The sequence below is a fragment of the Chlorocebus sabaeus genome, chromosome 8 (genome assembly GCF_047675955.1).
Source record: "Chlorocebus sabaeus isolate Y175 chromosome 8, mChlSab1.0.hap1, whole genome shotgun sequence".
Lineage (NCBI taxonomy): Eukaryota > Metazoa > Chordata > Mammalia > Primates > Cercopithecidae > Chlorocebus > Chlorocebus sabaeus.
Genome location: NC_132911.1, coordinates 80,229,580 through 80,245,335, shown reverse-complemented (window position 1 = coordinate 80,245,335; position 15,756 = coordinate 80,229,580). Strand labels below are relative to the sequence as shown.

The 15,756-nt window shown below is 32.1% G+C and overlaps 1 non-coding gene across 1 annotated transcript; it reads left to right on the top strand.

Moving 5' to 3' along the window:
- The first annotated feature begins 6,268 nt into the window (after positions 1–6,268).
- Positions 6,269–6,459, top strand: LOC119624990 (U2 spliceosomal RNA). The gene has a single exon (XR_005241146.1). It is a non-coding gene; the product is annotated as a U2 spliceosomal RNA (small nuclear RNA).
- The last annotated feature ends 9,297 nt before the right edge of the window (positions 6,460–15,756 follow it).

Here is a 15,756-nt window from a genome sequence, read left to right as displayed (position 1 = left end):
CAGACACCACCCCATTCCAGAGCAAGGTTGAAGGGAAAAAAGAAGAGAAAGACAAATTATTTTACTGTTACTCCTTTCCCTGGCTTCTTAAACATAACTATGTTTTACAAATATCTGTATTAAGGCAGTTCTTGTTTTTCTTTTGAGGCAGCTACAAGGTCACTAGCTATGCAAGGCCACAAGTTATGCCAAGTCCACAGTTATGCTATCGATTACATGACCTGTCACTGTATGATTAACTGCTTTTTTGCTTCTGTAAGTTTGCTTATAAAAACCCCGCTCATTCTTTGTTCAATGCTCAGCTTTTTGGATGTGAATCCACTGAGCTGGTGAGTACCTAAAATAAACAATCCTCCTGTTCTCCATATTGGTCTCTCCAGTCCTCAGTTTCCCAAAACAATTGTAGCTATAAGCTTCCTATATCTCATAAGTTTTAGTATGTTGTGCTTTTATTTTAATTTTCAATTTTCTCAAGGTATTTTCTAATTTCCGTTGTAATTTCTTTGACTCATTGGTGTTTAAGAGGGTGTTGATTAATTTTTACATACTTGTGAATTTTTCTGTTTTCTTCTTGCTGTTTTCCTTGTGCTGTTTTCCTTGTGCTCCCGTTTTCTTGTGCTTTGATGTTTAGTTTCATGTCACTGTGATCAGATAAGATACTTCACATAATTTCAATCTTCTAGAATTGGTAAGAGTTGTTTTGTGTCCTACCGTGAGGTTTATCCTATAGAATGCTTCATGTGCATTTGAGAAGAAAGTATATTCTGTTGTTGTTGGGGAGTGGTCTTTATATATCTGTTAGGTTCAATTGTCTATAGTATTATTCAAGTCCTCTATTTCATTACTGATCTTTTGTCTAGTTTTTATTTAATTATTTAATGTAAGGTTTTGAAGTCTCCTACCATTATTGTGCTGTTTTCTATTTCTCTGTTGAATTCTATCAAAGTATGCTTTATATATTTAGGAGTTCTAAGGTTTTGTGCATAAATGTTTACAAATACTGTGTCTTTTTAGAGAATTGACCCCTTTGACATTATATAATATTATAATTGTTTCTTATGACAGCTTTTACTTAAAGTCTATTTTGAAATATTAAGATAGCATCCCCCACTCTGTTTTAATTGTCATTTGCATGGGATTTTTTTTATATACTTTTATTTTCACCCTCCATTGTCCTTAGAGTGTCTTGCAGACAATACATATTTGGATCCTGCTTTTTAATCCTTTCAGCAAATGTCTGTCTTTTGATCGAGAAATGTAATCTAGGCCGGGCGCGGTGGCTCAAGCCTATAATCCCAGTACTTTGGGAGGCCGAGATGGGTGGATCACGAGGTCAGGAGATCGAGACCATCCTGGCTAACATGATGAAACCCCGTCTCTACTAAGAAATACAAAAAACTAGCCGGGCGAGGTGGCGGGCACCTGTAGTCCCAGCTACTCAGGAGGCTGAGGCAGGAGAATGGCATGAACCCGGGAGGCGGGGCTTGCAGTGAGCTGAGATCCGGCCACTGCACTCCAGCCTGGGCTACAGAGTGAGACTCCGCCTCAAAAAAAAAAAAAAAAAAAAAGAAATGTAATCTAGTTACATTTAAAGTCATTACAAATAGGGAAGAACTTACTATTGCCTGTTTGTTCATTGTTTATGTCTTACAGTTTTTCTGTCTCTTCTTTCCTCCCTTGCTGCCTTCCTTTACTTTTAAATGATATTTTGTAGTGACATGCTTTGATTCCTTTCTCATTTCCTTTCTAGTATATTTTATAAATATATTATTTGTGACTATCATGACAATTATATAAAATATCTTAAAGTTATTGTATCCTATTTAAAACTGATAACAATTTAGCTTCAATTGCATACAAAAACTCTATTCCCATATAGCCTCACCCCCCACTTTGTTATGAATTTTACAAATTGCATCTTTATGTATTATATGCCCATTAACATAGATTTATAATTTTAAAAATTATTTTTGATCATTTTAATTCTATGTTTCAAAATTGTAATAATACATCTCATAAGTGTCTATGTATTTACCTTTATCAAATAATCTTATACTTTTGTAGGGCTTTGTGTTGCTGTCTACTGTACTTTCATTTTATTTGGAAAAAAAATCCCTTTAGTATTCCTGCAGAACAGGTCTAGGGATAACAAACTGCCTTCGCTTTTGTTTATTCAGAAGTCTTAATTTCTCCATTTTTGAAGAATGGTTTTGCCAGATATAATATTCTTGGTTGATAGTATATTTTTTTCTTTTAGCACTTTGTATATGTCATTCTATTTCTTCTAGAATTCAAAGTTTCTGCTGCAAAGTACACTGATAATTTCATGAAAACTTCCTATGTGATGGAAGTTTTTTGTCATTATTTCTTCATATAACCTCTTCTTTCCTCATTCCCTTCTCCTTCTGGGATTCTCATAATGCATATGTTACTCTATGTATAATGTCTCTTAAGTCTCTTGTCTTTTCTTCATTTTTTTTTCTTTTGTTCCTCCGACATAATGATTTCAAATGAACAGTTTGCAGTTTTGCTATGTTTTTCTTCTGCCTGAACAAGTCTGCTGTTAACCCTCTCTATGAATTTTTTAGTTCACTCACTGTATTTTCTTCAGCTCCAGAGTTTGTTTGGTTCTATCTCACAATTTCTCTCTTTGTTGATATTCCAATTTAGTTCATGCATCATTTTTCTGATTTTATACAATTGCCTGTCTGCGTTCTCTTTTAGCTCATTGAACATCTCTTTGAACAATTATTTTAAATTATTTGTCAAGCAGCTCATAGATCTACCTTTCTTTATGGTTCATTTATGGCATTTTATTTTTTTCCTCTGATTAGGTCACATTTTTCTATTTCTTTTATGCTTTGTAATCTTTTGCTAGGATTTTGGAATTTGGAAAAAGAAATATCTTCCATTATTTGCATATCAGTTTCTTGTATTAGTCAGGGTCCTCTAGAGAGACAGAACTAATGGAATATATATGTATATATATAAAAAATACATAAGATATATTATATATATAAATATATACAAAATATATAATATATATTATATATATAAATATATACACACATACACACACACACACATATATCACATACATATAGGAATTTATTAAGTATTAACTCACACGGTCACAAGGTTCCACAATAGGCCACCTACAGACTGAGGAACAAGTAGAGCCAGTCCGAGTTCCAAAACTGAAGAATTTGGAGTCCAATGTTCGAGGGCAGGAGGCATCCAGCACAGGAGAAAGATGTAGGCTGGGAGGCTAGGCCAGTTTCTCTTTTCACATTTTTTTGCCTGCTTATATTCTAGCCACTCTAGCAGCTGATTAGATTGTGCCCACTCAGATTAAGGGTGGGTCTGCCTTTCCCAGCCCACTAACTCAAAAGTTAATCTAGTTTGGCAACATCCTCACTGACACATCCAGAATCAATACTTTGTATCTTTCAATCCAATCAAATTGACACTCAGTATTAACCATCACATTTCCTAAAGAGGAAGAATATTATCAATCAGCAGAGCAAGTTCCTAGGACTTCTCAGACCCTTTTTATTATCTTGCCTCCCCTAGCCTATGCCTTTGGAGCTGTAGGTCTAATGTTCTTTGTTCTTACCTCTGTTTTTAGTGGCTTTCAGAATCTGATGCTGGACCCATGAACACTCCAAGTTAGATAAGACAGAAATCAGTTGTTTTGGCAGTTCCCAGATGGTGTGGAATGTTGGAACTGGGCCACTCTTTTGTTTCCATTCCAAGAGAGAAGCCTAAATATGAGGGTTTTCTTGCCATTGCTTCACTCTATCTTCATAAAGGGAGGGTCATAAATACAGGTGCCAAAGGCTAATATATATATATTTTATATATATACACACACACACATACACACACACATATATATATATACGTATGTATATATGTATTTTACCCTTTTACTTGAATTCTTTCTTTATTTTACAATGACCTGGGTGATTCTCAACTGCTCTCTAGAGTTCTCACAGAGATATTTTGGTCTGTATATTATTGCTAACTCTGCATCCCTGTGGCAGAAGGAGGTCCTGTAGCTTGCTAGTATTCTATCTTGCTGACATCTCTTCAGAACTAGAATTTTGAACATCATTCACCAAGAACAAAGCAGGTAGTTATCCGGTCCCGTTTAGGCTACTCTAGTGAAATTTTATCTAGAGCATTACATTTATTTCGAGACAGTACATATTAAGACCTACAGAGAATAACTAGACCATGTTTAAAGTAGAGAATGAAGAATTATAAAAGAGCTAAAAATTATATGATGTAAAAGCAGAGACAAAGAGCTTGGAACATCAATAGAAATCAGAAAGTAATGGCTTATGTGATAAGATTTGATTATCTTCATCTTTGAACCTTAGTAACTAGTGCATACCAGGGTCTCAACAAGTATTACTCTAAAAAATCATAATATTATGGATTAGTAATATATAATATTACCTTCAACCAGTTGAAATAATGTGTCTGTTCCATTGTCACAAATTAGCATTTGCGTATGTGTTTGTAGGTCAATATAACTACTTGATTTTATATCAAAGGATACTAAGAAAGCAGAGAGGGTCAGCGGGTTGCCTGTGTCACTTAGCAAATAAAAAGAACTTAGAATTTGTATTTGGAAACTAATTTCATCCTTCTAAATAGAACTAAGCACCTCCTCCTAATCTCTTTCATTTATTAAAAAATATATATAAAATTTGTTCCACATATGGTATTGAGAAGTTGAGAAACTAGGATGTAATAAAGGTTATTTATATTTATATCACAGAATAAGACAAAAACTGCAAATCAGTGCTTTTTCATTTTAAAGATCCTGAACTAGCACACCAGTAAATTATGTGCCTTAGAAATGATAAGAGACATGGAATATGTTTTATTACATTTAAAACTGCTAGTATCCCAATCAGATATTTGATGGGGAAAAACTCTATTAAATGTTTTCTATTCGGGAGGCTGAGGCAGGAGAATGGTGTGAACCCGGGAGGCGGAGCTTGCAGTGAGCTGAGATCCGGCCACTGCACTCCAGCCTGGGCGACAGAGCGAGACTCCGTCTCAAAAAAAAAAAAAAAAAAAAAAAAAAAAATGTTTTCTATTGACTTGTTCAATTTTTCTATTGAGAATCTAGATAAATCATATTGAAGAGTGATCCTAGTGGTTAATAATATCTAATTTTTATATTATAAATTGCAATGGCAACTATGTTTGCCACTAATTGAGGTCCCATTATATTTTAGGTACTCAATTTACATGTGCTATTATTTTCTTGCATATGTATTTTCATGTATTTATTTATTTTATTTGCTCAACAAATATTTTTCAAGGCCAAATAGCTGAGAAAGGTTTTATGTGCACCAAGTGCTCACCACTGGTGAAGAAAATACTAAAAAGTTATAAGAAATCTTTTCAGTACCCCTAGTAACCAGGTGCTAGTGTACCCATCTTAACAAATGAGAAAAATAAAGCCAAGTAATTTGAACAAGAATTTATATTAATTAGTGGTATAATTTAGATTCAAATTCAAATTTATATGATTTCAAGTTACACCTTTCTAATTTACAAACTATTTTCGAAAATGTTTATTATGACCTTCAAAAAGCTACCAATTTTTCTAATAAATGGAAGCTATTTAGAGTAATTTGAAGTGCCTGATTAAAATATTTCAGAGTAATTCACCGATGTAAAGACAATGATGATTTTAAAATAAAAGTATGAATAAAATTTGGATTTAATAATTAAATACTGTAGCTCTTTCTATAGAGAATATTTGAACATTTTGAAATATTCATCTGAATTTCACATATTAACCCCATGAATATCATTGATTTGCCCTTATTTTTGTCAACTTACATACTTTGTTTTTATTCTGAAAAATATGGTCTTCTTCCATAAAATGAAAAAGTCATCCATTTAAAGGTGGATGACTACTTGTGGTTAGGAAGAAGCAGGATTTGAACCATATCTTTCTCAAGTCAAGGATAGCAATATGGGAAATGCTTCTCTTTAATGAACATAAGTATGCACCAGATTAGCATTACACCATTTGTAGTTACACATTTGGACTAGTTATTTGCACACTAAGCTTTTCATACTTTATTTGCAGAAAGAGAGAATTGGATTAGATCATTTGTTTTCAATTGATTTCTTAGAAGTATTCATTATGATGCCTAATGTATTAACTCAGTATTTTGAAACATTCTTTATTTACTATCTATGAAGAGGTTATACATTTATTAGGAGATTATTTATGATTGTTTCTCAGCCTTTTGGCTAAGATCAAGTGTAGTATCTATTCTTTCCAGTTTAATACTTGATATGTCCTCTATTTGAGGATGCAATATTAAATGAAGTTTTGGAACTCAGAGATGGAATAGGAGCTTGTTCAATCCACTTCACATATTGACCTGGCCTATCATTAGTCTCAGAAATGGTATCTCCCAGAGGAATTTTAAAAAATACATTATTTACTTACTTTTCTTTTAAACGTAACAAAGTACTGCATAGTATTAAATGAGACCTCTTGATCTGAAATGTAACTATTAGTTACTACAGTCTAGCTAAATGGAAAGAATCAACATTTTACTTGGCTTACTGTGGGTAAGTCTCCTTTCTTTGGTCATTTGTTCTACTAAGGTATTTCAAAAATGAGTTGCGATCTCTTGGAGACCATTAAATCCCAGGTAGGAATCCATCACAAATAATGACTGTGAAACTTCTTTTGAATTTTTGAAATCCTATGAGCCTTTCTCCTTTCTCATTTGAGCACTGAAATAAGAATTTCACATTGTTTTCCTGACTATGAAAGAAATACAGTCCTAGGACTCTTCTGGTAATAGTTAAATTAAGCCAACATTATTTATTTTGTGTGTTTTTTTTTTTTTTTTTTTTTTTTTTTTTTTTTGCAATACAGAAAGCCAAGTAAACAATAAGTGTTTTTTTGAGGTCTTTTTCTTTCAGTTGATATCTTAATCAGAAATTTTCATTTTCTCTATTGCTATTATAGTGGATAGTGAACATTTTAATATTGCTGAAGACTCCTTTTCTATGAATATACAGTAATTATTGTCTCATTGATTGTGAGCTCTGGAGTAGGTAAAAAAACGTTTATTTTAGTGTCAAAAAGAAGATTAAAATGCAGAATGGTTACTTTTTATAAGACAAAATAATGAAAAGCATACCAATGGCTACCAGAAAGTTATTTTTTAAGATAAATTGTTTCATATTAATGAATTTTTTATAGCAATTTATTATTTTTGCTCTTGTGGAAAAGTCATGACTTCTGAATTTATGATGAATTTTTATTATTAGTCTTCTACAAATTCCTCACATTTCATGAATTCCAGATAATACAATATTATTAATTACAGATAATAGAATAGAAACACACACATATTCAATCTTGACTCATTAATTTACTGATTAATCTATTCTATGACTATTTAATGAGACATGTGCAGCAATAAGGACCCACAGAGTTTCTCCTTCATGAGAATATACATTGTAGGGTAGGAACAAGACAATAGCCAGTGAACAAACAAACCAGGAGTTTTCAAAGTGGTATGAAGTAGTATAAAAGAAAAGAGTACAGTAACAATATAGAGACTGATGGATTCAGGTGGGAAGGTTGACATCTTTATAGATACACTTGTCAAGGATGATGCCTTTACAGAAATAATATTTTAATTTAGAAATAAAGAATGAGAAGGGGAAAGTAATCTCTAGTGCTAAATGAAGCTATTCTATGCAGAATAAATAGGAAGGTCAAAATTTCTGAAGTAGGAAACAGTTGAACCAGTGTAATTTACAGGAAGAGTTTGGTTCTATAAGAAAGAGATAGAAAGCAAGCTTTATTCTAATAAATAATGGATAGGGCAGAGAGAGAAAAGGTTGGAAAGACATTTAGGAGGCAGATCATGCAGTCTTGTGAGTAGTTGGATATAGGGGAAGAATTTAATGGAATCTACAGTCATGCTGGGATGGACCCTTCAGTTTTAATCAGTGTATTGGAATGGACTCAGATCCCTTATGACTAGGAATAAAAAATCTAATGATCTATCTTCCAACTATGTAAAATTGTAGGTGTTTCTCTCATTTTTATTACAATCAGATCCAACTAGATTATAAAAAAAAAGTACAAGAGACAAACTGAATGGATTTGCATGAACATGTGAGTGTGTGTGTTTGAATCCTTATTATCTTATCCCTCTAGGAGAAGGCAAATTACTTTAATCAATTTTTAATAAAATTTATGGAAAAAATATGTTATATCTCTACATAGCAGCAAGTGTCATGGTTCTTATTTTAAAAAAACATACTTCTTATATTTAAATATTTTTTCTTTCCTAAATATAGGGATTAAAATCAGAAACAGTACACTAAGACAACTCAAGCATTTTATGAATTAAATATATATTCCTTATATATTTTGCCTATAGAAGCAAGATCATGAAAGATGATACACAGTGCTCAGTAAAGCTGACGAATTTCCCATGAGAGCAGTCCTCAGATTACATGAATACTCTGAGAACTCATTTACTCTTCAAACTCTTCAGAACTCAGAACTCTTTTACTCTTCAGAACTCATTTACTCTTCAAAAAAATTACTCTTCAAAAAAATAAACACTCCAAATATTTTGTGTGTGTCAATCATATCTATAAATACTCATTATATTATATATTAAAACTCTGAATTTTAAAAATATCTCTGTTAATTTATTTGGGGAGTAACAATAATAAGCCCATAACATATTAACATAAATAACATTTTTATTGAAAAAAATCTATGTTTTCCAAGCCAAAACAACATTTCAGAGAAGAATAGCATTGTTTATATATTTTCAAATCTTTTAAATATCTTTTTAAATAGAATTTGCACATCTATTTCTACATTCAATCTATTGTCATATATTGTGTGGTTGACATACGTGAAATAAATCACACAGATAAGTAGTTGGAAAAGAGAGTAATATTTTAATAGTCTTTTAGATAATTGTGGATATTTTTTTTTGGCATGACACCAAAACCAAGTTGTAGTTTCTTAAAGGTTAGTTGCAGTGTGGAATCTGAAAGTATCCTAATAAACTTTTCTTATTCTGTCTCATTAAAATCCACTGGTTTATCTTAAACTTTAAATGCGTCTTTACCCATGAATTATGCTATACTATTATGCACTGGTTATTTGGAAAATAATGGTTGACTGAGTTTTGCAGATCCCTCAAATGTTGACACATTTCTTTATATGATATTTTAAAAATAACATTAATGGTATCTCCTGTCTTATCAGAAAAGTCATTACAAATTAGGAAACTGTCAGGCACTGAGTTTTACACACCATTACTTTTGCTCTGTCAGTGAAAATAAGAACAAGTAAAAAAGGCCAATAACATCTTAGTATTATTAATAAAATAGTTTTGACATTGCAGATCCCCTGAAAGTGTCTCAAAGATCCCCATGGGTCTGCAGAGCACATTTTGATAAGTGTTGCTTTATGACACAGGCCAAGATAAGCTTAGATTTTATTTTTAGAGCATTTTGAAGCTTTTGAAAAATTTTAAGCAGAGGAGTAATATGATCTTGCTTCAAGATTTAAAAATAAGAATTTTGGCTACTAGGTGGAAAAGGTTTTTTGGGGGGAGTAAGAAGGAAAATAGGAGAGAGATAAATTAGAAGGAATCATATATAATATAAGAAAAGAGTTAATGGTGACTTTGAGTAGAATGGTAACAGTGGAAATGCAGGGAAAATGACAGAAAGTTTTGAAGATAGAACCATGGACTTGCCAATAGATAAAATCTGAGATACATTAAGCTATGGTGACAGTTACTTATAGAAGAGGCTTAGGAGGGGAATAAAATGTTTTGAAGAGCAACAAAAGTTTTTTTTTTGTATAATATTGATTATAAAAATACTTCATTAACTGTGCTGAGGGGAAAATAGTATATATTAATTATAAAAATATTTAATTAACTGTGTTGAGGGGAAAATGGTATCTTCTAAATATCGCTCTTTTGTCTTGCAACTTTACTAAACACTCTGCATTAGTGTTAGTAGCTTTTTGATGGATTTTAAGGAATTTCTATATTCCAAATAATGTTTGAAGATACAGACAGTTATATTTCATCTTTTTTACTATGAATATCTTTTTTACTTCTCGCCTCATCACATTTGCAAGGGGAAGTCATCTCTCTGTATTTTTTGCTTTTTTACTGATGCATAATATTTGTACATACTTATGGGGTACATGTGACATTGTTTATTTATAGACTGTGTAACAATGAAGTCACGGTATTTGGGTTGTCCATCACCTTGACTATTTATTATTTCTATATTTGGGAACATTTCAAGTCCTCTCTCATAGCTATTTTGAAATACACAATTTATTGTTGTTGACTATACTCACTCTGCTATCAAATATTTGAATTTATTTTCTATGTAATGTATGTTTGTACTCATTAACCCTTTACCACCCACTCCTCATAGACACTCTCCTCACTAATCCACATACCTTTCCTAGCTTCTGGTATGTATCAGTCTACTTTCTACCTCCATGAAAACAACTATTTAAGCTTCCACACATGAGTGAGACCATATAGTATTAGTCTTTCTGTGCCTGGCTTATTTCACTTAACACAATGACCATCAGCTCCATCCTTGTTGCTGCAAATGACATAATGTCATTCCTTTTATGGCTGAATAGTATTCCACTATGTGTATACATACCACATTTTCTTTATCCATTTGTCTATTGATGAACTTGGGTTGATTCCATCTCTTCTCTATTGTGAATAGTCCTGCAATAAAGAGAGGTATGTAGGCATTTTTTGATATATTAATTCCTTTTCCTTTAAATAAATACCAAGTAGTAGGATTGCTAGACCATATAGTAATTCTATTTTTATGTTTTGAGAATTATCCATACTGTTTTCCATAGTGGCAGAACTAATTTACACGCCCACCAATAGTGTATGAGAGACTCTTTTTTCTGTATCCTCACCAGCCATCTGATATTTTGCCTTTTAATAATAGCTGTAGTAATTGGAGTCAGATGATATTTCATTATGGTTTTGATTTGGATTTCTCTGTTGATTAGTTATACCGACATTTTTTATATACCTGTTGGCCTCTTATATGTCTTCTTTTGAGGAATGTATATTTATGTTTTTTCACCACTTTTTAAGGGGATTATTATTATTATTACTATTGAGATGTCTGAGTTACTTGTATATTCTGGATATTAGTTCCTTGTCAGATGAATAGTTTGCAATTATTTCCTTGCATTAAAGAGGTTGTCTCTTCACCTTGTTGATTGTCATTTTTGCTGTTCAATTTTCTAGCTTAATACAATCCCATTTGTCTATTTTTGTTTTTGCTCCCTGTACTTTTGAGGTGCCTTAACCATAAAATATTTGCCTAGACCAATGTCTTGGAGTGTTTATACCGTTTTCTTCTTTTATAGTTTCAGGTCTTACATTTAAGTCTTTGATCCATCTTCAGGTGATTGTTGTACATGGTAAGATACAGGGGTCTGGTTTCATTCTTCTGCATATGGATATCTAGTTTTCCCAGCATTAATTATTGAAGAAGGTATTATTTCCCCAAAGTATGTTCTTGACACCTTTGTCAAAAATAAGTTGGCAGTAAATATGTGGATTTATTTCTGGGTTCTCTTTTCTGTTCCATTGGTCTATGTGATTGCTTTCATAACAATACCATGATGTTTTGTTTACTATAGTCTTGTACTATATTTTGAAGACAGGCAGTCTGATGCCTCCAACTTTGTTCTTTTTGCTCAGGATTGCTTGGGCTGTCTGGACTCTTTTTTGATTCCATACAAATTTTAGGATTGTTTATTCTATTTCTGTGAAAAGAAGTGTTGGCATTTTGATAATATTTGCATTGACTCTGTAGATCACTTTGAGCAGTATAGTCAATTTAATATTAATTCTTTCAGTCTGTGATTATGGGATGTCTTTTTATTTGTTCGTTTCCTCTTTAATTTTTTTTAATCAATGTTTTATAGTTGTTTTGTAGAGTTCCTTCACCTGGCTGACTAAATTTATTCCTAGCAATAAATACTTTTTAATCTATTATAAATGAGTTAGCTTTCTTATTTCTTTCTCAGCTAGTTCATTGTGGGTGTGCATAAATAAACACTACTAATTTTCATGTTTACTTTTATCCTGCAACTTTACTGAATTTATTTATCAGATCTAAGAGCATTTTGGTGGAGTTTTTATGTTCTCCTAGGTATAAGATCATATCATCTGCAAAGAGAGATAACTTTACTTCCTCTTTTTGAATTTGGATGCCTTTTATTTCCTTCTCTTGGCTGATTGCTCTAGGTAGGACCTCCAGAGGATTCCTATGTTGAATAGGATTGATGAAAGTAGAAATCCTTGTCCTATTTCAGTTATTAGAGGGAAGGATTTCAGCTTTTCCCCATTCAGTATTATGTTAACTGTAGGTTTGTCATATATGGCCTTTATTACACTGAGATATGTTCCTTCAATGCCTAGTTTGTTGAGAGTTTTTAATCTTAAAGAAATTTTAAATTTTATAAAATGCTTTTTCTACATTTATTGAAATGATCATATTATTTTTGTCTTTCATACCATTGATATGATGTGTCACATTTATTGATTTGTATATGTTGAACCACCCTTGCATTCCTAGGAGGAATCCAACCTGATCATGATGTATCAACTTTTTTATATGCTGTTGTGTTAAAGTTTGTTAGTATATTGTTGAGAATTATTGCATCTGTGTTCATCAGGTGTTTTGGCCTGTTTTCTTTCTTTCTTGTGTTTTTAGCTAGTATTGCTGTCAAAGTATGTTGGTCTCATAGAATGAGCTAGTGAGAATGGTGTCCTATTTAGTTTTTAAGACTATTTTGAGGAGAATTTGTTCTTAGTTATTTGAAATCCATCCAGTCCTGAACTTTTCTTTGTGGATAATGTTTTATTACTTGTTATTGGTCAATATAATTACTTGTTATTGGTCTGTTTAGGTTTTCTATTTCTTCCTGATTCAATCTTGGTAGGTGGTATTTGTCTAGGAATTTATTTCCAGTAGGTTTTTCAGTTTGTTACTGTATAGTTGTTTAGAGTAATCTCTGATGCTCTGATGGCCTTTTCTTTTCTTTTTTTTTTTTTTTTTTTTTTTTTTTTGAGACAGAGTCTTGTTCTGTCACCCAGGGTGAGTACAGTGGCAAGATCTTGGCTCACTGCAACCTCTGCCTCACGGGTTCAAGTGATTCTCCTGCCTCAGCCTCCTGAGTAGCTGCGACTACAGGAGTGTGCCACCACGTCTGGCTAATTTTGTTGTATTTTTAGTAGAGATGGGTTTTCACCATGTTAGCCAGGATGGTCTCTATTTCCTCACCTCGTGATCCGCTCGCTTCAGCCTCACAAAGTCCTGGGATTACAGGCGTGAGACACCGCGCCTTGCCGGCCTTTTGTGTTTCTCTGCTACCTTTGAAATGTTTCCTTTTTCATTTCTGATTATGTTTATTTGTGTTTACTCTCTTTTTTTCTTTGTTATTCTAGCTAGAAGTTTATTGAATTTATATTCCAAAAAAAGCTACTTTTAATTTTGTTGATATATATATATTTTCTATTTCATTTAGTTCTCTGATATTTGTTATTTCTTACTTTCTACTAATTTTTGGATTGATCTGTTCTTGCTTCTCTGGTTTCTTGAGGTGCATTGTTATATTGCTATTTGAAATATTTCTACTTTTTTGATGTAAGGGTTTGTTGCTTTTCTTTTAGCAATGACTTTGCTGTATCCCATCGGTTTTGTGTTTTGTTTAGAAATTTTTTTCCAGAATTTTTTTGATTTCCAGCTTAATTTCAGTTTTTTCCAGAAATTTTTTGATTTCCAGCTTAATTTCTGTCTTGACCCAGTGGTCATTTGGGACTATGCTATTTAATATCCATGATTGTGTACAGTTTCCCAAGTTCCTCTTGTTATTGGTTTTTAGTTTTATTCTATTGTGGTCTGAGAAAATACTTGATATGATTTTGGTTTCTTTTCAATTTGTTGATAATTGTTTTGTGTCCTAACCTATGGTCTATCCTGGAGAATTCTTAGGTACTAATTAGAAAAATGTGTATTCTGTAGCTGTTAAATGAAATATTCTGTAAGTATCTCTTAGGTCTATTTGGTCCAATGTCCAACTTAAATCCAATATTTCTTTGTTAATTTTAGATGATCTGTCTAATGCTGAGACTGAAGTGTTGACATCTGCAACTATCATCATATTGAAGTCTATCTCTCCTTTAACATTTAATATTGTTAGCTTTATATATTTGGGTGTGCTCCAGTGTTGGGAGCACATATGTTTAGAATGGTTACATCCTCTTGCTGAATTGATCTATTTATTATCAAATGAAGGCCTTCTTTGCCTCTTTTTGTAGTTTTTGACTTACAGTTTGTTTTATCTAAGAAAAGTGTAGCTACTTTGACTCGCTTTTGGTTTTTGTTTGTATGGAATATCTTTTTACGTCCCTTTACTTTCAGTCTGTATGTGTCTTTACAGGTGAGGTGAGCTTCTTGTAGGCATCATATAATTAGGTCAAGTTTTCTTATCCATTCAGCAGCTCTGTATCTTTCAAGTAGAAAGATTAATCTGTTACTTTTAAGATTATCATTGATATGTGAGAGCTTATTCCTATTATTTTAATAGGAATTGATTTCTGATATTAAAATAATTAATATCATTATTTTAATTGACTTCTCGTTGTTTTGTATATTTTCTGTTCCTTTTTCTCTCCCTTATTATTTATCATTGTGGTTCAGTGGTTTCCAGTACTGGTAACATTTGATTCCTTTCCCTCCCTTATTTATGTGTTTGCTTTACTAGTGGACTTTATACATTGATGTATTTCATAATTGTAGCTATCTTCCTTTTGCTTCCAGGTGTAGGACTCCCTTAAGGACTTTTAGTAGGGCTGGCCTACTGGTGATAATTTTTTCCCACTTTTGCTTGTCTGGTAAAAATTTCATTTCTTGTTCATTTATAAAAGATTACATTATTTGGTATATTATTCTTTATGGCAGTTTGTTTCTTTCAGCACTTTGAATATATGATCCTATTTTTCTACTAGACTATAAGGCTTTTGCTGAGAAGTCCACTCGGCATCACAAGGGTTCTCTCATAAGTGACTAGTTACTTTTATTTTGCTATTTATAGAATGCTGTATTTGTCTTTAACTTTTGATCATTTGACTATAATGTGCCGTGTAGAAGACCTTTCTGAATTTATCTGCTTAGAAATCTCTAAGTTTCCTGTATGTGGATGCCTAAATCTTTTGTTAGACTTTGGAAGTTTCTAGCTATTATTTTATTAAGTAGGAGCTTTTAAATCTTTTTTTTTTTTTTTTTTTTTTTTTTGTCTTCACACTCTGGGACACCAAAAAATTTGAAAATTTGGTAATTTTATGATGTTCCATATGTTGTGTAGACTTTGTTTATTTTTTTAAATTCTTTTTTCTTTATGTTTGTTTGGCTGGATTATTTCAAAAACCTGTCTTCAATTCCTGAATTTATTTTTCCTGCTTGATCTAGTCTATTGTTGGAACTTTTAAATGTATTTTGTATTTCATTTAATAAATTCTTTAGTTACAAAATTTTGGGGGGAGGTTTCTATCTCTTTGGTAAATGTCTCATTTATATCCCAAATTGTTCTGATTTATTTATATTCTTTTTTCTGTATTCTCTTGTATCTCATCAAACTTC